This window comes from Oncorhynchus mykiss, chromosome 2, assembly GCF_057628025.1.
Source record: "Oncorhynchus mykiss isolate SJ-2025 chromosome 2, ASM5762802v1, whole genome shotgun sequence".
In the NCBI taxonomy this organism is placed as follows: domain Eukaryota; kingdom Metazoa; phylum Chordata; class Actinopteri; order Salmoniformes; family Salmonidae; genus Oncorhynchus; species Oncorhynchus mykiss.
The window spans coordinates 45895580-45921550 of NC_143023.1; the positions used below are offsets into that span (position 1 = coordinate 45895580).

At 42.1% G+C, this 25971-nt stretch overlaps 1 protein-coding gene across 4 annotated transcripts in view; it reads left to right on the forward strand.

Moving 5' to 3' along the window:
- brsk2a (BR serine/threonine kinase 2a) overlaps window positions 1-25971 on the forward strand; it is a 527560-nt gene that overhangs the window by 228972 nt on the left and 272617 nt on the right. The gene's annotated exons all lie outside the window — the stretch shown is intronic.

Sequence of the window (25971 nt, forward strand, 5' to 3'; positions counted from 1 at the left end):
AAGTGGAACGACATTTATTGGATATTTCAAACTTTTTTAACAAATCAAAAACTGAAAAATTGGGCGTGCAAAATTATTCTGCCCCCTTAAGTTAATACTTTGCAGCGCCACCTTTTGCTGCGATTACAGCTGTAAGTCGCTTGGGGTATGTCTCTATCAGTTTTGCACATCGAGAGACTGAACATTTTTCCCATTCCTCCTGGCAAAACATTTCGAGCTCAGTGAGGTTGAATGGAGAGCATTTGTGAACAGCAGTTTTCAGTTCTTTCCACAGATTCTCGATTGGATTCAGGTCTGGACTTGGCCATTCTAACACCTGGATATGTTTATTTTTTAACCATTCCATTGTAGACTTTGCTTTATGTTTTGGATCATTGTCTTGTTGGAAGACAAATCTCCGTCCCAGTCTCAGGTCTTCCAGAATGGTCCTGTATTTGGCTCCATCCATCTTCCCATCAATTTTAACCATCTTCACTGTCCCTGCTGAAGAAAAGCAGGCCCAAACCATGATGTTGCCACCACCATGTTTGACAGTGGGGATGGTGTGTTGCTTTTACGCTAAACATAACGTTTTGCATTGTTGCCAAAAAGTTCAATTTTGGTTTCATCTGACCAGAGCACCTTCTTCCACGTTTGGTGTGTCTCCCAGGTGGCTTATGGCAAACTTTAACCGACACTTTTTATGGATATCTTTAAGAAATGGCTTTCTTCTTGCCACTCTTCCATAAAGGCCAGATTTGTGCAATATACGACTGATTGTTGTCCTATGGACAGTCTCCCACCTCAGCTGCAGAGTGATCATGGGCCTCTTGGCTGCATCTCTGATCAGTCTTCTCCTTGTATGAGCTGAAAGTTTAGAGGGATGGCCAGGTCTTGGTAGATTTGCAGTGGTCTGATACTCCTTCCATTTCAATATTATCGCTTGCACAGTGCTCCTTGGGATGTTTAAAGCTTGGGAAGTCTTTTTGTATCCAAATCCTGCTTTAAACTTCTTCACAACAGTATCTCGGACCTGCCTGGTGTGTTCCTTGTTCTTCATGATGCTCTCTGCGCTTTTAACGGACCTCTGAGACTATCACAGTGCAGGTGCATTTATACGGAGACTTGATTACACACAGGTGGATTGTATTTATCATCATTAGTCATTTAGGTCAACATTGGATCATTCAGAGATCCTCACTGAACTTCTGGAGAGAGTTTGCTGCACTGAAAGTAAAGGGGCTGAATAATTTTGCACGCCCAATTTTTCAGTTTTTATATGTTAAAAAAGTTTGAAATATCCAATAAATGTCGTTCCACTTCATGATTGTGTCCCACTTGTTGTTGATTCTTCACAAAAAATACAGTTTTATATCTTTATGTTTGAAGCCTGAAATGTGGCAAAAGATCGCAAAGTTCAAGGGGGCCGAATACTTTCGCAAGGCACTGTATGTGTAATGGCATTGTTTGCGTGTGTCAAGAACTGCAACGCTGCTTGGTTTTTCACGCTCAACAGTTTCCCGTGTGTATCAAGAATGGTCCACCAGCCAACTTGCCACAACTGTGGGAAGCATTGGAGTCAACATGGGGCAGCATCCCTGTGCAACTCAATATTAGGAAGATGTTTCTAATGTTTTGTACACTCAGTGTATATCTCCCCAATGTTTCAGTAGGATCAGTGTAGAGCATAAACTGCATTTTGCTCCTTTGTAGGTGATGAGCAGCGTTTACACACAAAATCTGCATGTTTGCGTTTCTTACTTTTTGCCCTGTGTTTGCCTAATTTTCTACTCGGGTTGTCATGATACCAGAAGTATCATGGCAAGCAAAAAAACATGAAGCAGACTTGAATTATTGAGGAAAACAGTCTTGATGTTGGAAACAAAGAGTCTTATGTTGTCACAGAGCCTTTTTGCCATTGGAAATCAATGTCGTAATATCACAATACTAGTATTTTGACAACCCTACTTTCTACCACTACATTCCTGAGTAGGATTCTACAATATTTGCTATAAATCTGCTAAAATATCTAGCTTGCTGAATGTTCAATAATTCATATGTAAAGCTTGTCTAACAAACCACAGACAGACAGTAGCAGTAGAAGTCAGACAGAGTAAGTGGTGTCTGGGGAATGCTTCTAGTTTGTCACAGGATCATCAATAGGCATTCTGCTAGACTGACTGGACTGTTAGACTGCTATAATGTTGATTGATCTGTTGCTCATCTTCTCCTTGGGATGTGTGTGTATTTGTGCGTGTATGTGTGTGTGTGTGTGTGTGTGCGTGTGTGTGTGTGTCTGTGTGTGTGTGTGTGTGTGTGTCTCTGTGTATGTGTCTGTCTGTCTGTGTGCGCGTGTATGTTCATTTGTGCGTGTGTGTGTGCGTGAGTATATGTGTTTCTGTGGGTATGTATGGGTGAGTGTGTGTGTGTGGGGGGGGGTTAACATGTCTGTGTGTGTGCCTACCTCAATGTATTTAGGCTAGATGTTACTGTAGATAATATCACGTGCAGGTTGAACACACACAACACACACATGCACAGTCTCAAGTAGTGTACCTGTCCTCTCTTGCCCCTTTTGTTCATATGTGTGTGTCTATGTCTCTATACATGTCTGTGTGTGTGCCTACCTCAATGTATTTAGGCTAGATGTTACTGTAGATAATATCACGTGCAGGTTGAACACACACAACACACACATGCACAGTCTCAAGTAGTGTACCTGTCCTCTCTTGCCCCTTTTGTTCATATGTGTGTGTCTATGTCTCTATACATGATTGTGTGTGTGTGTGTGTGTGTGTGTGTGCGCGTGCGCGTGCGCGCATGCGCTTGTTTATGCCGTCTGGTGCGATTGGTGCTCGGCTGTATAATTAAAGAATTCTAATTGCATATTCACGAGTATGGTAATTAGGAATTCCTTTTGCTTATCCACAGTTAGAGGCATTAAAAATAGATCAAACTGCAAACCCTGCCGCTACAGGCCTCCCGCTCCCTCTGTTATGACTGCATCTCTCCATCCTAACTCAATCTCTCTTTCCATGCATTCATCTCTTTAATTCCCGTTATCCAGTTGTCTACTAATGCCTCCATCCTGTCTTATTTCCAGCCCCCACATTCCCTCTGTTCTTCTGTCTCTCTCTCTCTCTTTTGTCTCTCTCCTTCTGGCGTCCCCATTTCGTTTTTTAGGAGAACATTCCGTCTGACAGTGCCTGACTCAGTCCTCTCTGTCTCCTGGCCCCAGTCAGGACCAATTCTGATAACCAGGAAATTGTACAGCCTCAATTTCTAGTGCCCACAACTGTACTCTTTCATGTTTTTGTTTCTGTTTCAAATTAAATTACACACATCTGCTCACACAAATTTGTCACTTGATTACATGCCCTGTCAAGTAGCTGCCAATCCCCCTCACCTTTAAACTGCCAATTCCCCCTCTCTGTCTCTGTTCTCCCCCTCTCTCTGATCTTTGGTTGGCATGTTTCAGGCGCACGCCCCATGCAGCACCCAGTCAGCAAAGCCTGGGAAACTTCTCTCTATGCACTGTCACTGCAACTTGAACTTCCTGAGAAAGAGAGAGGAGACATGGCTCTCAACGGAAGAAAAAAAATATATTGGGAAAATCCTGGGAGTTGTTGTGACAGGGTAGGAACCATAGTGTTGGTCAGTGTTTTCCAGGGGACCCTCATTCCTCATTACATTTGAATACATTTTTCTCTACAGTCTCTGATTCATGTAACATTTACGCTTCACCTATTCAGAACATGCCGTTGCACAAACAACATGCTGATCTAGGCACTGGTATTGGGCTATTTTAGCTAGCCAAGCTAACATTTGCTCTGGCTCACTTCATTTAGCTAGCTAGCCAGTTAACTAACGATTATTAGTGTTAACACAAACGTTTTGGGCACAACTTGCTATGAAAATACTAACTAAGTAGCTTTCTACAGAGAGTAAGATACACAAACAAATAGAATAATATAGATATTTAGATTATGAAGCAGTGTGGAAAGCAGCATAGTTTTCACCAACATCTTGTTCCATCTGTTGCATTGACCATGTACGCCAAGTGGTTGAGCAAATTCACTGCTTGACTGACAGGGGTCAGGGTTTGTTGTATGGGAAGCATACTCAAGTAGCAAACAAAGTCAACTATAATGCTGCGTTCATGAAATATGGTAAATCCGTAAACACGAGCTTATACGACTCGGAAAAATACACTTGAACCCCCTCCAACTTGTAATTACTAGTGGGAAACTGGTCTATCATTCCTGTGCTTCGACTTCTCCCACATGCTGACGTCTAAGGAAATTACCTTGATGACAGCATTTTCAGCAATTAAATGCAACAACAAAAATACAGTATTTTATAAAAACAAACAAGCTATTTATGTCACGTTCTGACCTTAGTTCTTTTGTTATGTCTTTGTTTTAGTATGGTCAGGGCATGAGTTGGGTGGGTTGTCTATGTTTGTTTTTCAATGAGTTGGTATTTCTGTGTTTGGCCTGGTATGGTTCTCAATCAGAGGCAGCTGTCAATCATTGTCCCTTGATTTGTGGGTGATTTTTTTTCTGTGTCTGTGTGTTCCACACGGAACTGTTTCGGTTTTTGTTATTTCACGTTGTTATTTTGTATTTTTCAGTGTTCTATTAAAATAATCATGAACATGTACCACGCGTTTTGGTCCTCCAATCGTTCCTACTACTCCTCGTCAGAGCAGGAAGAAGACCGTTACAATGTATATGTTTTGTGAACACTATAATTTGTTTATGAGCATGAAAGCTGTACTTTACGTTTATGGTTGACACATCTCATTTGCCACTTGTTTTCAATTTGTTCAAAGCATGTGAATGCAAACAACTTGTTGCCCCATGTAGCAAAAAAACTGACATTTCATGCAGCATTTCAAAATATGGCAGATTAATAGCCTCTTGCAATATGGATATTGCATATGTCAACATCACAATTTCAATATGAATTAAATTAATCGTGCAGCCCTAAGCGGGCGTCAGTTAAATAAGTAGCCTATGTAGGCTACCTGCAGGCTACAGCAAATCTCGTGTGAATTCTTATGTGGATTATAATAAATTGACAATATTTGTGTATTTTTCGTTAGTTTTTTTAATCAATTGTTTTATGATACAGTATTATACAAGTCAAAAGATTGGACATACCTACTCATTCAAGGGTTTTTCTTTATTTTTCTATTTTCTACATTGTAGAATAAAACTATGAAATAACATGTATGGAATGATGTAGTAACCAAAAAACTGTTAAAGAAATCAAAATATATTTAGTACTTTAGATTCTTCAAAGTAGCCACCCTTTGCCTTGATGACAGCTTTGCACACTCTTAGCATTCTCTCAACCAGCTTCACCTGGAATGCTTTTCCAACAGTCTTGAAGGAGTTCCCACATATGCTAAGCACTTGTTGGCTGCTTTTCCTTTACTCTGTAGTCCAACTCAACCCAAAACATCTCAATTGGGTTGAGGTCTGGTGATTGTGGAGGCCAGGTCATCTGATGCAGCATTCCCTCACTCTCCTTATTGGTCAAATAGCCCTTACACAGCCTGGAGGTGTGTTGGGTCATTGTCATGTTGAAAAAGAAAAGGTTGCAGGATTGAATCCCTTAGCTGACAACATAAACATCTGTTGTTCTGCCCATGAACAAGGCAGATTTGTTCTTAACTGACTTGCCTAGTAATAGAAAAGCTGGTTGAGAGAATGCCAAGGCAAAGTGTGGCTACTTTGAAGAATCTCAAATAAAAAATATTGCTTGATTTGTTAAACACTTTTTTGGTTGTTACATGATTCCAAATGTGTTATTTCATAGTTTTGATGTCTAAACTATTATTCAAAAAAAACTTGAATGTGTAGGTGTGTCCAAACTTTTGACCAGTACTCTGTTTGAGACAAGCAATAGGAAAAAATAGATTAATGGTTAAGTTAGTGCCTGTGTGATCCAGTGGGTACAGCTCCTGACAATGGCACACATATGCAAGAGTTGGCATGGGTTTTAAAATGGTCCACTAATGCCCTTTTAATTTTTGGAAGAGCTAGTACTTTTCTGGGTACTCTCTGTGGGCTGTGCTTGTACTCTTACTCAAGTAATTTTTGAAGGAAGTAACTTACTTTTTTCTCCTTTACATTTGACCAAATCACTTTAGTTACATAGATGTATATTATCATATCATCACTGTCGAATTAAAACCACCTAAGCAAAGTAGTGATTTTCTTTTTTTACATGATACTATTGGTTCCCCTTAGGTTGGTTTTACATTTTGCAATCCCTTAACCAATCAAATGTATTCAAAATAGCTTGTCATCAAAACTCTTTAAGTCCATTGGCTCTCTAAGTTGTCCGTCAAATTCAGTTTTATCTCCACCTTGACTTTTGAAGTGATGCTCATATCTTTTGTTCTTGGCTTCTTAGCAAAACGCAATCAGAGGTAAGTCACACTTTAATTACCTTCTAATATTATATATGACTGGAGAAATATAAGTATTTCCAAAATATAATTATGTTGTTATTGTGTTTTGAGGACAAGTGCAAATCAAAGGGCTAGTTAGCTAGCTTTGGCTAACCCAGAATCTGACAGATAATGTTTACTGTTTTTAGCTCTCCATATAATCTCTGTTTGTTGGCCAACTAGCCAATTTGTCATTGGCATAAAGAATTAATAGATTAATCAGATGTGTGTGGAAATAGCTGCAGTGTCAACCATGTAGCTAGATTCTAGCTAACATCTAGCTAACATTAGCTAGATCAATGGGTCAGTCCACTGTAGCATTTTCCCACACATTGCTCTCACTCTCTCTCTCTGTCTGTGTGTGTGTGTAAATATCATTCTGTTTTTATGACAAAGTATAAGCATGTTTGTCAAATAATCAGTGTATCATCTAAATAAGCTTTTTGTGTTATATAGAAATCTTTATTTTTTTGTCTGTCTTATTTACAGCTTGTAGCGGCACAACTGAGGGGGGAGGAGAATGGACCAGCCAAGAAATGAAAATACCCTTCAGAGTGGAAAAGAGAGGTTAGGAAGAGAAGGAGAATGGAATGTAAATCTGGTTTTGTCTAGAAGGGATACAGCTTTTGTAAAAAAATAAAATAATACTTTTCGTTGCAGTTTAGGAAAATTAACATAGCAAGTTACGAGGAGTAGGTTAAGGTTAGGTAACAGGTTAGGGTTAGCAAAAATTTACATAAAACATTTTTAGACATCAATTTAAACCATGTTGAAATGTGTCTGATTTGCATACTAGTAACATGATTGATGGTGACATTTCGATATTGGTTGTTTGACTGTTGTAACACTTACCTGTTCATTCTGAGTGAAAAATTAAACATCGGACTTGGTGTAAATATTTTTAGTAAGCATTTCCCATCACATGTACTTGAAATTATATTATGAAATACATTTTCATTAATGCTATTGAAATTGGAAAATTATTCCATTGTCTCGAGTACCATACACCTTTTTATGAAATTGTGCACATTCAAAGATATTAAGTCAACTTTGAATGACCTGTTAGCAGTTGATGTTACTCTTCAATAACACAGACCCCAAGACAAATCAGGGGGAGAAAAATAGGTTTATTCAAAGAGGACAAATCATAGATGTTATGCTGAGAGGTAGTAGATGTTCATTCTCTCCTGTCCTCAGTGATTCTCTTCACAGCACAAAGGTACAGGATGTAGTTTTATAACCCAACCCTAGCCTGTGGTTGACCAATTAGAATTCCTTGCAATAAAACTGGGCCAATGGCCAAATAACAAGTATCCTATTTCAGCCTTAATACTCAATGTATAGACAAATTCCCCCCATGTCTCTGACCCATTGATCTTTAATTTCATATTACAAAAAAAAAAAAAGATTTCCATTGATCGTTAGTACTCCGTTGACTTTTAGTCCTCTTGACCTTCAGCTTCTGCATTGTGTATTTATCTTCAAAAAAACCTTAAACTCCCCCCTAGACCATTTTAAAAAGAAATGTACTTTGACATGAAACAATAGACAGTTTAAAAAACATTATCAATAAGTTGGGTGGGGTGGCTGGTAGCCTCATGGTTGGAGTGTTGAGTCAGTAACTGAAAGGTTGCTGGATCAAATCCCCAAACTGAGAAGGTAAAATCTGTAATTTTGCCCCTGAACAAGGCAGTTAACCTACATTAGCAGGTGTACTGATGATATCCCTTACGATACCTATCACATCCTGTATTAGGAGGAAACTCACAAAATAAATAATTGTCTACAAGGCAATACTATTCAATGACCCTATTGGCAAGGTAGTCATTCACCAAGTCCTTTAAAAGTGACCAGCTCTTCCACACTGGTATCAGTCCCACATAGATCCCAAAAAGTTCTGGGACACCGTGAAGTCCATGGAGAACAAGAGCACCTCCTCCCAGCTGCCCACTGCACTGAGGCTAGGTAACATGGTCACCACCGATAAATCCATGATTATCGAAAACTTCAACAAGCATTTCTCAACGGCTGGCCATGCCTTCCGCCTGGCTACTCCAACCTCGGCCAACAGCTCCGCCCCCCCCGCAGCTACTCGCTCAAGCCTCTCCAGGTTCTCCTTTACCCAAATCCAGATAGCAGATGTTCTGAAAGAGCTGTAAAACCTGGACCCGTACAAATCAGCTGGGCTTGACAATCTGGACCCTCTATTTCTGAAACTATCCGCCGCCATTGTCGCAACCCCTATTACCAGTCTGTTCAACCTCTCTTTCATATCGTCTGAGATCCCCAAGGATTGGAAAGCTGCCGCAGTCATCCCCCTCTTCAAAGGGGGAGACACCCTGGACCCAAACTGTTACAGACCTATATCCATCCTGCCCTGCCTATCTAAGGTCTTCAAAAGCCAAGTCAACAAACAGGTCACTGACCATCTCGAATCCCACCATACCTTCTCCGCTGTGCAATCTGGTTTCCGAGCCGGTCACGGGTACAACTCAGCCACGCTCAAGGTACTAAATTATATCATAACCGCCATCGATAAAAGACAGTACTGTGCAGCCGTCTTCATCGACCTTGCCAAGGCTTTCGACTCTGTCAATCACCATATTCTTATCGGCAGACTCAGTAGCCTCGGTTTTTCGGATGACTGCCTTGCCTGGTTCAGTGTGTCAAATCGGAGGGCATGCTGTCCGGTCCTCTGGCAGTCTCTATTGGGGTGCCACAGGGTTCAATCCTCGGGCCGACTCTTTTCTCTGTATATATCAATGATGTTGCTCCTCGCTGCGGGCGATTCCCTGATCCACCTCTACGCAGACGACACCAATCTATATACTACCGGCCCGTCCTTGGACACTGTGCTATCTAACCTCCAAACGAGCTTCAATGCCATACAACACTCCTTCCGTGGCCTCCAACTGCTCTTAAACGCTGGTAAAACCAAATGCATGCTTTTCAACCGTTCGCTGCCTGCACCCGCACGCCTAACCAGCATCACCACCCTGGATGGTTCCGACCTTGAATATGTGAACATCTATAAGTACCTAGGTGTCTGGCTAGACTGCAAACTCTCCTTCCAGGCTCATATCAAACATCTCCAATCGAAAATCAAATCAAGAGTCGGCTTTCTATCCCGCAACAAAGCCTCCTTCACTCACGCCGCCAAACTTACCCTAGTAAAACTGACTATCCTACCGATCCTCGACTTCGGCGATGTCATCTACAAAATTGCTTCCAACACTCTACTCAGCAAACTGGATGCAGTTTATCACAGTGCCATCCGTTTTGTCACTAAAGCACCTTATACCACCCACCACTGCGACTTGTATGCTCTAGTCGGCTGGCCCTCGCTACATATTCGTCGACAGACCCACTGGCTCCAGGTCATCTACAAGTCCATGCTAGGTAAAGCTCCGCCTTATCTCAGTTCACTGGTCACGACGGTAGCACGCGCTCCAGCAGGTGTATCTCACTGATCATCCCTAAAGCCAACACCTCATTTGGCCGCCTTTCGTTCCAGTTCTCTGCTGCCTGTGACTGAACGAATTGCAAAAATCGCTGAAGTTGGAGACTTATCTCCCTCACCAACTTCAAACATCTGCTATCTGAGCAACTAACCGAGCGCTGCAACTGTACATAGTCTATCGGTAAACAGCCCACCCATTTTTACCTACCTCATCTCCATACTGTTTTTATTTATTTACTTGTCTGCTCTTTTGCACACCAATATCTCTACCTGTACATGACCATCTGATCATTTATCACTCCAGTGTTGTTAATCTGCAAAATTGTAATTATTCGCCGACCTCCTCATGCCTTTTGCACACAATGTATATAGACTCCCCTTTTTTTTCTACTGTGTTACTGACTTGTTAATTGTTTACTCCATGTGTAACTCTGTGTTGTCTGTTCATACTGCTATGCTTTATCTTGGCCAGGTCGCAGTTGCAAATGAGAACTTGTTCTCAACTAGCCTACCTGGTTAAATAAAGGTTAAATAAAATAAAATAAATAAATAGATAACTATTAGAAATGATGTTCTGACAGTCTGCCGGTAGTGAGGAATTTTTCTTCCATTCCACTGGTTGATAAGGACTTCTGTAATGAACACTTCACCGGTGGTCTTGTATCATTTCAGGTACAGTCCTTGGGTCAAGGGATATTACTGCAACTTCAGACTGTAGATTATCATAACCTGTAATGAAGGAAACAAAAAAAGGAAAGTAACATGTCTTGGTTTGATGAGAAATGTATATTTCACATAGATTTCCCTAAGTAAGCATGTCCCAATTTGCAGGAAAAAGTTGGACATTTCACCTAGATATCCCTAATATGATGACTGCGGTGTACAACATAGAAGCTCATCAGGTTCTGATCATCTTACTATGCTTCTTCATCTCAGATTGGCCCCCGATTGCTAATCAATCAGTTCTTTATTCTCCAGGCTCCGCTTTGTCATCAAAATGGACAACTTTGCAATGAGTGACATGTATCCATCATGATTTTCCCTGGACTTTTACTGCTGACCTCGTTATGAGCAAAACTTGATAAGGACCTTCCCATTTTGGCCCTAATGTCTCTAGTACATAGTAAAACAATTATCACCTACTGTCCTGGCACTACGTCAAGTCCCCCCTCGGGAGTTATTCCCCACGCCTATTTTACTTGTCTGTCCATGATTTTTCCATGTGCTTTCATCTTCAAAATTGCAACTTGTCCAGTTAACTGGGGAGCATTCAGTTGAGCCATCACCTCCGGTCCATTCTTCACCGGCGCTCCCAGTGATGTCATGAAACCTCTATTTTCCCATATTTCTCCAAAGTCATGGATAACGCCAAAAGCATACCTTGAGTCTATGTAGATATTAGCTGTTTTTCCTTCATCCTGTTTGCATGCTTCTGTCAAAGGCACCAAACCCGCCACTTGTGCTGATGTTCCTGCAGGGTAACATGCCTGTCACTATCACATTGTTCATTGTAGTAACTGCCCAGCCTGCCTTCCTCACACACCCCTCCACAATGCTTGAACCACCTGTGTATAAGATAAACTCAGGGTTTTCCAAAGGATGACTCTTAATAAACCCATCAGAGAGCTGATCCAAAACCGACTCACAACAGTCGTGTTCAAGTAATGTGGTATCTGGAGGAAGCATCAGAGTAGCTGGATTACATGGTGTGCCACGTTGTATGATGATGGTTGGAGCCTCCAACACAGTTGACCATTTGTTCCAATGAGCAACTATGACCTGTGCAGCTCGATTCATTGTCAAAATGAACAGTATGTTGTGTGAACAGCATGTTGGCAGAATGTGTCTTTTCAACTATACCTATGTCCCATAGATCTTTAATCACTACTTTAGTAGCAGCCATTGCTTCCTTTCTAATGATATATTGTCTTGTGCAAGGTGGGGCAACACCTGTCAAGCACACTGGTTCCATATCCAAAGTTCCACACACATTTTTCATCATAGGCCAAAGAAGATGAACTGTAGATCCCTGCAGTTGTCTAATTTGCCATGTCACCTTCCCTTCAGAGATCTTCAATGTTGAGGCAAGTTGCATAATAACACCAAGGCCTAAAATAGGTTGTTCAAATGAGCCTATCCACAGCCCTGCCTCAATCTTCATTTGACCAACATAAATTGATGATGGTTCTTCTTGCCTGTGTACTGGGGACATATGTTTTGCATAACATATGGGCAATACAGTGACTTCAGCACCCGTATCTACAAAAAAATGACTGCAACGTTGTTAACCATCATGTTCACATATATTCCATCCACCAGCTGAGATGGGACATATGAGGCGGTCTGTTAGTTTCCCGCCATAGCATCCAACAAACTGCTGCTGTGCTGGAGAGCGCTTCTTAAATTTCTGCATCAGCATTGTGTCGTTGGGGCTGTTGTCCTGTTTCCATTCTCCCTTAGATGTACCCTGCTTCTCCTGGCCATTCCTCATAAGGACACGTTTTCTTTTCCGAATGGCTTGTTGCCAGTGACCAGAAATCACAAAATACTGACATTCACCAGGTCTCTCTTCTGCTGAATGAATAATGTGGTTGATTACACTCGGAACCTGCACAACTCTGATATCAGTCAGAGTCAGTCTTTCTTTAAAAGTAACTTCCTCACCATTTTAGATAAGCATGCTCCGTTCAAAAAATGCAGAACTAAGAACAGATATAGCCCCTGGTTCACTCCAGACCTGACTGCCCTCGACCAGCACAAAAACATCCTGTGGCGGACTGCGCTAACATCGAATAGTCCCCGCGATATGCAACTGTTCAGGGAAGTCAGGAACCAATACACACAGTCAGTCAGGAAAGCTAAAGCCAACTTCTTCAGGCAGAAGTTTGCATCCTGTAGCTCCAACTCCAAAAAGTTCTGGGACACTGTGAAGTCCATGGAGAACAAGAGCACCTCCTCCCAGCTGCCCACTGCACTGAGACTAGGTAACATGGTCACCACCGATAAATCCATGATTATCGAAAACTTCAACAAGCATTTCTCAACGGCTGGCCATGCCTTCCGCCTGGCTACTCCAACCTCGGACAACAGCTCCCCCCCCCCCCGCAGCTACTCGCCCAAGCCTCTCCAGGTTCTCCTTTACCCAAATCCAGATAGCAGATGTCCTGAAAGAGCTGCAAAACCTGGACCCGTACAAATCAGCTGGGCTGGACAATCTGGACCCTCTATTCCTGAAACTATCCGCCGCCATTGTCGCAACCCCTATTACCAGCCTGTTCAACCTCTCTTTCATATCGTCTGAGATCCCCAAGGATTGGAAAGCTGCCGCAGTCATCCCCCTCTTCAAAGGGGGCGACACCCTGGACCCAAACTGTTACAGACCTATATCCATCCTGCCCTGCCTATCTAAGGTCTTCGAAAGCCAAGTCAACAAACAGGTCACTGACCATCTTGAATCCCACCGTACCTTCTCCGCTGTGCAATCTGGTTTCCGAGCCGGTCACGGGTGTACCTCAGCCACGCTCAAGGTACTAAACGATATCATAACCGCCATCGATAAAAGACAGTACTGTGCAGCTGTCTTCATAGACCTTGCCAAGGCTTTCACCGTATTCTTATCGGCAGACTCAGTAGCCTCGGTTTTTCGGATGACTGCCTTGCCTGGTTCACCAATTACTTTGCAGACAGAGTTCAGTGTGTCAAATCGGAGGGCATGCTGTCCGGTCCTCTGGCAGTCTCTATGGGGGTGCCACAGGGTTCAATTCTCGGGCCGACTCTTTTCTCTGTATATATCAATGATGTTTCTCATGCTGCGGGCGATTCCCTGATCCACCTCTACGCAGACGACACCATTCTATATACTTCCGGCCCGTCCTTGGACACTGTGCTATCTAACCTCCAAACGAGCTTCAATGCCATACAGCACTCCTTCCGTGGCCTCCAACTGCTCTTAAACGCTAGTAAAACCAAATGCATGCTTTTCAACCGTTCGCTGCCTGCACCCGCACGCCTGACCAGCATCACCACCCTGGATGGTTCCGACCTTGAATATGTGGACATCTATAAGTACCTAGGTGTCTGGCTAGACTCTAAACTCTCCTTCCAGACCCATATCAAACATCTCCAATCGAAAATCAAATCAAGAGTCGGCTTTCTATTCCGCAACAAAGCCTCCTTCACTCACGCCGCCAAACTTACCCTAGTAAAACTGACTATCCTACCAATCCTCGACTTCGGCGACGTCATCTACAAAATTGCTTCCAACACTCTACTCAGCAAACTGGATGCAGTTTATCACAGTGCCATCCGTTTTGTCACTAAAGCACCTTATACCACCCACCACTGCGACTTGTATGCTCTAGTCGGCTGGCCCTCGCTACATATTCGTCGCCAGACCCACTGGCTCCAGGTCATCTACAAGTCCATGCTAGGTAAAGCTCCGCCTTATCTCAGTTCACTGGTTACGATGGCAACACCCATCCGTAGCACGCGCTCCAGCAGGTGTATCTCACTGATCATCCCTAAAGCCAACACCTCATTTGGCCGCCTTTCGTTCCAGTTCTCTGCTGCCTGTGACTGGAACGAATTGCAAAAATCGCTGAAGTTGGAGACTTTTATCTCCCTTACCAACTTCCAACATCTGCTATCTGAGCAGCTAACCGATCGCTGCAGCTGTACATAGTCTATTGGTAAATAGCCCACCCATTTTCACCTACCTCATCCCCATACTGTTTTTATTTCATTTATTTTTATTTTTCTGCTTTTTTGCACACCAATATCTCTACCTGTACATAACCATCTGATCATTTATCACTCCAGTGTTAATCTGCATAATTGTAATTATTTGCCTACCTTCTCATGCCTTTTGCACACAATGTATATATAGACTCCCCTTTTTTCTACTGTGTTATTGACTTGTTAATTGTTTACTCCATGTGTAACTCTGTGTTGTCTGTTCACACTGCTATGCCTTATCTTGGCCAGGTCGCAGTTGCAAATGAGAACTTGTTCTCAACTAGCCTACCTGGTTAAATAAAGGTGAAATAAAAAAATAAAAAAATAAATAAAATCAGCCCGTTTATTATGTTTATTGATGCTTCTGTCCAGTTGTGACAACCTGACGATGATGTCACCGTAGTTTTGTCTCTCCCAATCAGTAGTTGTGTAAACAAAAGTTTTTCGCAGATCCTTGTGTATGGATTTCATCAGCTGATGGGTGATTGGACCATTTTTGGAGGAATTGAGTGCTGCTTCATCTTCCACGTTGGGTATCCCACTGTCCCTCTGTGCTAAACCTTTCTTCACATTCAACAAACGGTTCTTTCGGTTTTTGAACACATGTTGTTCTCTCTCCCTAATGGGTGGTCAGAACCTTAAGGAAATCATGTATGGTTTTCCATCCATCGGCCACATATTGCTCTTCACCACCCACAGCTATATAAAATCTTTCTTTAAGTATGCTGTGTTCACGGTTGTTCAAAACAAAGGCTAATAACTGGAACCCATCATAAGGATGTAGATTGTAGAGTTTCTTAAATGGTCAAATGGTCCCAAGTCTTCATACCCACATCTCGTGGATGCTGCAAAGTTTTTGACCATTCATCCAACTGTTTTGGAGATGCTGATTTATGTGTGATTACTGTCACCGGGGGTTTGTCTTTACTACCTTTTACAGCCTGTGTTCTGGTTGGCCTAAGACATAATTTGTCACCGCTGTCAGTATCTATTGACTCAAAGCTTGAAACCCGATCAACCTTGCGCAACTCAGGTGGGGGCCAAGTCTGTTTTTATGATCCTTGCCTGTAATTGTTGAATTTCTTATTTTAAGTATTTGATCTGTTCACCAAGAGCCCTGAAACATTCTTTATCTCTCTGCAATGTTCTATCACGGATATCAAGACAGAATTTCTCATCCCTCTTCCTTACTTCGGCTAATACAGTTAAAGACCATATTGTTTTTTTCAACGAGTTAGACATTCCCTGTATTTTTCCTCAAGCTTTTTATATATCAGACAGATTACATATTCCATCTTTGTCAACAATGACATAATATTTCTTTATTATCTCTTGCCTACACTTCTCTACTTTGAAATTGATCTTCATATCACTAGACAGTGAATTTAAAATGTTTTTTTTTTTATGTTCACATCCGGAGGAGCTGTTCCGGCCTTCTCCCGAGTGGTTTTCTCACATTAACTAAAAAATGTGTATAATTTCAAATCAAATTGTTTTTTGTCACATTCGCCGAATACAACAGTGAAATCCTTACTTAAAAGCCCTTAACCAACAATGCAGTTTTAAGAAAATACCCCACAAAAAGAAGAGATAATAAAAACAAATAATGAAGGAGCAGCAGTAAATAACAAAAGCGGGACTATATAGAGGTACCGGTTCATAATCAATATGTCAATGTGCAGGGGCACTGGTGTCGAGGTCAATGAGGTAATTATGTACATGCAGGTAAGGTTATTAAAGTGGCTATGCATAGATAATAACAGAGAGTAGCAGAGGCGGGGAGGGGGGGACAAATAGTCTGGGTAGCCATTTGATTAGCTGTTCAGGAGTCTTATGGCTTGGGGGTAGAAGCTGTTTAGAAATCACTTGGATCTAGACTTGGCGCTCCGATACTGCTTGCCGTGCGGTAGAAGAGAGAACAGTCTATGACTAGAGTGGCTGGAGTCATTGACAATTTTTAGGGCTTTCCTCTGACACCGCCTGGTATAGAGGTCCTGGATGGCAGGAAGCTTGGCCCGGTGATGTACCGGGCCATATGCACCACCTGTTACGGTGCGTGAATGAGGACCCAAAAGCGAATTAACTTAAACAGAGCTTCTTTAATTACCAAACATAGGTAGGCTCAGACGGACCGGCAGATTCCGACAGGACAAGACAAGGTTACAGCAAACATGACGACAGTCTGGTTCAGGCATGAAACACAACAAACAAGAATCCGACAAGGACAGGAACAAAAACAGAGAGAGATATAGGGGACTAATCAGAGGGAAAAGGGGAACAGGTGGGAGAAGGGGTGACGAGGTAGTCAAGAGGAGACAAGGAACAGCTGGGGGAAAGCGGGGGAGAAAAGGTAACCTAACAACGACCAGCAGAGGGAGACAGGGTGAAGGGAAAGGACAGAGACAAGACACAACATGACAGTACATGACACTACCCTCTGTAGTGCCGAGCAGTTGCCATAGCAGGCAGTGATGCAACCTGTCAGGATGCTCTCGATGGTGCAGCTGTAAAACTTTTTGAGGATCTGAGGACCCATGCCAAATCTTTTCAGTCTCCTGATGGGGAATAGGTTTTGTCCTGCCCTCTTCACGACTGTCTTGGTGTGCTTGGACCATGTTAGTTTGTTGGGGATGTGGACCCCAAGGAACTTGAAGCTCTCGACCTGCTCTACTACAGCCCCGTCGATGAGAATGGGGGCGTGCTCGGTTCTTCTTTTCCTGTAGTCCACAATCAACTCCTTTGTCTTGATCACGTTGAGGGAGAGGTTATTGTCCTTGCACCACACGGTCAGGTCTCTGACCTCCTCCCTATACGCTGTCTCATCATTGTCGGTGATCAGGCCTACCACTGTTGTGTGATCAGCAAACTTAATGATGGTGTTGGAGTTGTGCCTGGCCGTGCAGTCATGATTGAACAGGGAGTACAGGAGGGGACTGAGCATGCACCCCTGAGGGCAATAGGGCAAAAAACAATACATTTTTGAATAAGGCTGTAACGTAACAAAATGTGGAAAAAGTGAAGGGGTCTGAATACTTTCTGAATGCACTGTATACACTGAGTAATACAAAACATTAGACATACACTGCTCTTTCCATTACATTGACTGACCTGGTGCATCCAGGAGAAAGCTATTGATGTCACTTCTTAAATCCACTTCAATCAGTGTAGATTAATAGGGGGAGACAGGTTAAAGAATGATGTGTAAGTCTTGAGACAATTAAGACATGGATTGTGTACGTCTGCCATTCAGAGGGTGAATGGGCAAGACATACATTTTAAGTGCCTTTGAAAAGGGTAGGTATTAGGTGCCAGGCGCACAGGTTTGAGTGTGTCAGAACTGCTACACTGCTGGGGTTCTCATATTCAACACTTCCCCATGTGTATCAAGAATGGTCCACCACCCAAAGGACATCCAGCTAACTTGATACAGCTGTGGCAAGCGTTGGAGTCAACATTGACCAGCATCACTGTGGAGCGCTCTTGACACCTTGTAGAGTCCATGCCCCAACGAATTGAGGCTGTTCAGAGGTCAAAAGGGGGTGCATCTTAAATTAGGATGGTGTTCCTAATGTTTTGTACATTTAGTGTATTTGGCAGCAGTATAACGGTGAGTGGACATTCCCCTATTCTCTTTACATTGGACATTTTTCCAGCTCCTGCGAAAAAGTTTGGATCTGTGTAAAATCCTAGTCTACATTATCTTAGGCCTAATATTATTTGCCAATGGGAGCAATTATGGTGCCTGTAACTGTATTTAGACAGCCTAATTTTTTTAATTTTATTAGAACTTTTTAGGTGTTATCAATATTGAATTGAATCTTTCTTGTTGACAACGTTTGGCATGTTCATGGCTCAGAATGTATGCATTTTATAGTAGGCCTATATCAGAGTGAATGCTATGTTGATAATATATTTTCATATTGAAGCCATGCAATTACTGTTCAAAAATTGCATGGCTTATGTCATATGTTTCTGTCGGCTATTTGGGCTCCCAAGTTGTACAGTGGTCTAAGGCACTGAATCTCAGTGCTAGACGCATCACTACAGACCTTGGTTCGATCCCAGGCTGTATCACAACCGGCCATGATCGGCAGTCCTATAGGGCGGTGTACAATTGGCCCAGCGTCGTCCGGGTTAGGCCGGGGTAGGCATTCATTGTAAATAAGAATTTGTTCTTAACTGACTTACCTAGTTAAATAAAGGTTGAATAAAGAAAGTATCTATATATTCGAATTGGAGGAGTTGATGACAACACAATACATAATAAACGTAAACAACTTGAAGCAAAACATATCTAGCCATGGCGCACGTTCTGACGAACCAGTGAGGGGTCAAGTCTTGACAAACCTTCAACTTGTTCATTCATCAAAACCCAGCCATTTTTTCGCCAGCTACTGTGCCAATAATTCTGGTTGTGACAATAGCTAAACTATTTCTGACACACCCCCAAACTTATGGTTGGTGAATGGGCAAGACATACATTTTAAGTGTAAGCAGCGCTTAGATTTTTTATTGTGTTAGATTTGTTAAAATAGAACCCTGAGAGTCTTTCCTCCCTCTGTATGAGAGAGGCAGCTATTTGATGACCTCTATGTTGACGTTCCTCCTCCTAAGCACTGTGACTCAGCAGCTTTCGACTGGATTAGCCTCTCTCTCTCAATTCAATTTCAATTTAAGGGTTTTATTGGCATGGGAAATGTATGTTTACATTGCCAACGCAAGTGAAATAGATAATTAGCTAAATTGAAATTAACAATACAAAATTAACAGTAAACATTACTCTTACAAGGAGGGCCTGTTGTCCGGACCTCTGGCAGTCTCTATAGGGGTGCCACAGGGTTAAATTCTCAGGCCGACTCTTTTCTCTGCATATATCAATGATGTCTCTCTTGCTGCTGGTGATTCTCTGATCCACCTCTAAACAGACAACACCATTCTGTATACATCTGGCCGTTCTTTGGACACTGTGCTAACAAACCTCCAAATGAGCTTCAATGTCCTACAACACTCCTTCCGTGGCCTCCGAACAGTTTTTAAATGCTAATAAAACTAAGTGCATGCTCTTCAACTGATTGCTGTCCGCACCCTCCCGCCCGACTAGCATCAGTACTCTGGACGGTTCTGACTTAGAATATGTGGACAACTACAAATACCTAGGCGTCTGTTTAGACTGGAAACTCTCCTTCCAGACTCACATTAAGCATCTCCAAACCAAAATTAAATCTAGAATTTCTTCCTATTTCGCCTCCTTCACGCCTCCTAGCCTCCTTCACTCATGCTGCCAAACATACCCTTGTAAAACTGACTATCCTACCAATCCTTGACTTCGGCGATGTAATTTACAAAATAGCCTCCAACACTCTTCTCAGCAAACTGGATGGAGTGTATCACAGTACCATCCGTTTTGTCACCAAGCCCCATATACTACCCAGCACTGCGACCTGTATGCTCTCGTTAGCTTTCCCTCACTTCATATTCGTCGCCAAACCCACTGGCTCCAGGTCATCTATAAGTCTATGCTAGGTAAAGCCCTGCCTTATATCAGCTCACTGTCACCATAACAACACCCAACTGTAGCACACACTCCAGCAGGTCTATTTCACTTGTCATCCCCAAAGCCCACACCTCCTTTGGGTTGCCTTTCCTTCCAGTTCTCTGCTGCCAATGACTGGAATGAATGGCAAAAATCTCTGAAGCTGGAGTCTTATATCTCCCTCTCTAACTTTAAGCATCAGCTGTCAGAGCAGCTTACACTGTGCCTGTACAGCCAATCTGTAAATAGCACACCCAACTACCTCATCCCCAAATTGATACTTATCTTCTTGCTCTTTTGCACCCCAATATCTCTACTTGCACATCATCATCTGCACATCTATCACTCCAGTGTTAATTCTAAATTGGAATTATTTCACCTTTATGGCCTATTTATTGCCTTAACTCCCTACTCATCTACATTTGCACACGCTGTACATAGATTTTTCAATTGTGTTATTGACTGTTGACTGTACAGGTACAGTGACTGTACTGTGTGTAACTGTGTTGTTGTTTTTGCCGCACTGCTTTGCTTTATCTTGGCCAGGTGGCAGTTGTAAATGAGAACCTGTTCTCAACTGGCCTACCTGGGTAATTAAAGGTGAAATACATGTTTTTATAAAAAATAAAAAAGTTCCAAAAGAATAAAGACATGTCATATGTCATAGTATGTCTATAAACAGTGTTGTAATGATATGCAAATAGTTAAAGTACTAAAGGGAAAATAAATAAACATAATTATACTGTGGGTTGTATTCACAATGGTGTTTGTTCTTCACTGGTTGCCCTTTTCTTGTGGCAAAAGATGACAAATATTGTTGCTGTGATTGCACACTTTGTTATTTCAACAAATAGATATGGGAGTTTATCAAAATTTGATTTATTTTTGAATTATTTGTGGGTGTGTGTAATGAGGGAAATGTGTGTCTCTAATATGGTCATACATTTGACAGGAGGTTAGGAAGTGCAGCACAGTTTCCACCTCAATTTGTGGGCAGTGTGCACATAGCCTGTCTTGAGAGCCAGTTCTGCCATTCTCAATAGCAAGGCTATGCTCACTTAGTCTGTACATGGTCTTAGATTTCCTTCATTTTGGGTCAGTCACGATGATCAGGTATTAGAATGTAACTGCTCTTGGATTTTGATAGTTAGTGGATATCGGCCTAATTCTGCTTTGCATGCATAATTTAGGTGTTTTACGTTGTAAACTGAGGACATTTTTGCAGAATTCTGCATGCAGAGTCTCAATTTGGTGTTTGTCCCATTTTGTGAATTCTTGGTTGGAGAGCAGACCCCAGACCTCCCAACCATCAAGGGCAATGGGTTCTCTGACTAATTCAAGTATTTTTAGCTGGATCCTAATTGGTATGTCGAATTTTACGTTCCTTTTGATGGCATAGAGGGCCCTTCTTGCCTTGTCTGTCAGATCGTTCACAGCTTTGTGGAAGTTACCTGTGTCGCTGATGTTTAGGCCGAGGTATGTACAGTTTTTTGTATGATGTAGGGCAACTATGTCTAGATGGAATTTGTATTCGTGGTTCTGGCAACTGGACCTTTTTTGGAACACCATTATTTTTGTCTTACTGAGATTTACTGTCAGGGCCCAGATCTGACAGAATCTGTTCAGAAGATCTAGTTGCTGCTGTTGGCCCTCCTTGGTTGGGGAGAGAAGCACCAGATCATCAGCAAACTGTAGACATTTGACAGATTCAATTAGGATGAGTCTGGGTGCTGCAGACAGTTCTAGTGCCCTCACGAATTCGTTGATATATTTGTTAACAGCAGACTTGTACATTTCCTCAGTGAAAACATTGTAATGAGCAATGGGAGACATATTGAGACAGCTGATGTACACGTTTATGAAGAAGACACTGTTCTCTATTCCATTGGCAGCAGTTTGACTGACTGATTCAACAGAATCTGTATGATTTTAAGCTTGTTCTGAATTCCTCTAAAACATAATGCCTGGCATTTTTCAATGCTAAATACTATGAAAACCATGTAAGTACTACCTTAGAAGGGCATTCTATAGACCAAGTCAAAACATACTAATATCTGGGAGTTTGGGTGGCTGAGAAGTTGAGCTTCACCACCCATGTAGAGAACATTTTCAGGAAACTTAATGTGCGTATTGGGTTTTATTACCGGCACCAAACTTGTTTTGCCTTTGCTGCCAGAAAATAGGTCATTCGTTTTACTTTGCTCTCTGTGTTGGACAATGGTGATTTTATGTGCAACCATCGAGCTCATCCCTGAAGGCTCTTGACTGTGTATCATACAGCCCTTCACTGTGTCACCAATCAGTGTTGTCAGGTGGACGTCCCTAGAAACATGCAGACTCCAACATTATTATTTTTAAGCCCATTTGAGGGAAAACTGCCATTTTATCTATCCTCTCTTCTCGCTCAAAATTAAAACACATACAATCTCAGATCTCAATCTTGTTTTATGCTAACAGTCCTGAAAATTAGAACCGAGCATGGAAAAAACTATTTTCATTACTCAGCCCATTGTAGTATCTTGAATAGACCAAGGACACAGGATATAATCTTTACTTGTCATTTCTTAGCAACTGATTTACACCACTATCATGGAGACCATACTCAACTAACTATTTCGCTCACAGAACAGTTACCAAGCTAGGACTGATGATAGCGCCGCCTATTGGTGAGAGGAGCCAGCATCATTTCTCACTTTATAACACCAACGGTCTTGGGATTCCTTTCAAGCCAAACTAAAACTCCAGGACATGGTGTCCCTGGAGAGTTCAAAGGTCAAATAGATGAAACATAGTTGTTACCCAATGTCACTAGTTTGCATTGTCTTATGTAAAGAAGCATGTTGTTAAACTTCACACAAACCACACACACATCCACTGTTTTGTTTGCTGTTGTATTTGTGCTGTAGCCAGTGTCTTCTGTCTGTGTTGTCCGTTTTGTCTTACCCCCGTCCCCACAGGAGACCTTTTGCCTCTTGCCAGGCCATCATTGTAAATACAAATGTGTTATTTAATCGACTTAAATAAAGGTTAAACAAAAAAATATATACCACACAGTCAGGGTGTTCCTCCTTCCTCCGTCAGATCGATGAGCATGCAGGGATGTAAGGCCTACAGTCGGTGTTCTCGTCTTCACCCTGGGCATTTCCACCACAGCCTGGTGATAATCATAATCAGCGTTTTTCTTCAGAAATATAACTAGGAAGAGGTCCTACAAACATGAGAGCTTTATCCTCAGTGAAGTGAGGATAATTTCTAAATGTTTATGGGCTGCTCTGCCTGACTCCCATGGCTTCTGGTTTTGGCAGGGTTGGAAGTAAAAGGGGTACACGGAGAGGGCTGGCCACGCCCAACACAAATCAGGACTCTCCCATAGGCATTACACATATGGGTGAAGGGTGGGCCAAACCAGTATTTTTGTCCAGAGCCCCCCAAGGGTAGCTGTATAATTCAAACTTTTGAGGTTTCCAAAGAAAAATCTTCAGAGGTTGCAGCACCAAGCCTCCGATAAAGAGCTCTCTTTGTTATCATACTCAAGGTCCCCCAAGGGGAAAGTATATTTACTCACAGCTTTCATATCCGTTTCGAGGACTTTCATTTCATTTGGAGCCTTGCTGTAATTTACTTTGCAACCAATACAGTAATCCATTTAACCTGGTCTCTTTTATGGACATAATCAATACTCACTTATGAGTCCAAAAGGAGAGTCTTGGGAGTGGATGTGGTACTCAGTAAGGCCGTCTAACATTATGTCTTTACCTTTTTTCCTTCCAGCTTTTATGGCGTAACACTGAAACCACACCGGTCATGTTGCGTGTGCGAGCATTGCAAAATAAATGCAAACATTTCACCCAGACTGCTTGAGCGTGTGAACGAGTGTCTGCGTAGCCAAGCGTTAAAATAGAGCTTGATTCTACTTGACACTTTCAATGTGGAGCAGCCTTCTGCAAGTCCCGCCTCTCCCATCTCCTCATTGGTTCTCACAACGAACATACTCTCTGTAAACAAAACCAATGTGGGTGCTTGAAAGATGGACAGGGAGGGATTAAAGTAGAGAAGTGCACCCTTTTATGACCCGGCTTAAAAATTCTACAAGGATCCGGCGAAAAATGCAAGGACCATGTTCATTTCAGGTAAAGTAAAACAAGTTAGCTAGCTAAATGTGAATGTCATGTGTGCTGTATTCCCTCTTTTTCCTTTTACAGAAATCCTCTATAGCCAAAAGAGTCATGAGTCATGGTGTCAAATTACAATGCTGTATTTAAATTGTTTACATTTCATGGGTAGATTTTTTGTTGGTGGAATGGTAGTTGCAAATTGTAGAATGAATACACTAAACAAATAAAAGAAGTGTAGCTTATAGAAAGTTGGTTATATTCTCAAGGATCTGCCCCTTTTTTTCAATTTTCACCTAAAATAACACACCCAAATCTAACTGCCTGTAGCTCAGGCCCTGAAGCAAGGATATGCATATTATTGGTACCGTTTGAAAGGAAACACTTTGAAGTTAATGGAAAAGTGAAAGGAATGTAGGAGAATATAACACAATAGATCTGGTAAAAGATAATACAAAGAAAAAAACAACCGTTCCTTTGGATTTTTTTGTATCATCATCTTTGTAATGTAAGAGAAAGGCCATAATGTATTATTCCAGCTCAGGTGCAATTTAGATTTTGGACACTAGATGGCAGCAGAGTATGTGCCAAGTTTTAGACTGATCCAATGAACCATTGGATTTCTGTTCAAAATGTTGTATCAAGACTGCCCAAAATGTGCCTAATTTGTTTATTAATAACTTTTCATGTTCAAAATTGTGCACTCTCCTCAAACAATAGCATGGTATTATTTCACTGTAATAGCTACTGTAAATTGGACAGTGCCTTTAGATTAACAAGAATTTAAGCTTTCTGCCAATATCAGATATGTCTATATCCTGGTAAATGTTCTTGTTACTAACAACCTCATGCTAATCACATTAGCCTACATTAGCTCAACCATCCTGTGGACGGGACACCAATCTGAATACATTTTTTTTAAAAGTATAGGCTAAACAAAGTTTTCAGTTACTAAACTGTGACTCCCACGGTAGGATAAAGTAGAGGCTTTTCCAAACAGAATGACTAGAATGGCATTGTATTTCTAGTGTGATGGTTCTGACTGGACACACACAGCACAGGCACAAACACACCCTGTGCATCTAAGTGGGCCTAGCTCCAATCACTCTGTCCTGGAAGGCAATTCTGCCTGCCACAGAGGTGAAATACATTGTCAACTTTTCCCTGACCGAGACTGCCTCTTGACCTGCTCTGTTGGCCTAGATGGAAATGCCTCTCATCCCTTGCCTCATCCCTTCCCCACTCTGCTGTAGCCAACACAAGGCTTTGTGTGGAATTTATGGAGGATGCACATTGCAACCACTAAGGTATCAACATTGCTTGGCAGTAGGTTGATATTCTTGTTGAGGATCCTCCATCTGGCCACAAGGATCCCAAATGTCTTCACCACTCTCATTCTAGCTTGACAGAGATGATAACTGAATATGTCTTTCGTGTAGCTGATGTTGTGCCTGGCATATGGTCTCATGTAGGGCTTTAGTAGGATGGCAGCATCCCACCATTGTGTATGGCATCTCTCCCAACTCTTCACCCCCTGGCAGACAGGCATCTTGGGTTACCTGCATGATTTTTACTCCCAAGTACAGAGTTGGCATAAACTCTGCCGTCTCTGTTTCTCCCAAAATCCCCAACTTGAATAGCTGGGAAGTGGTAGTTGGCATCCACGAGGCGAGTAGCACAATTGAGAACG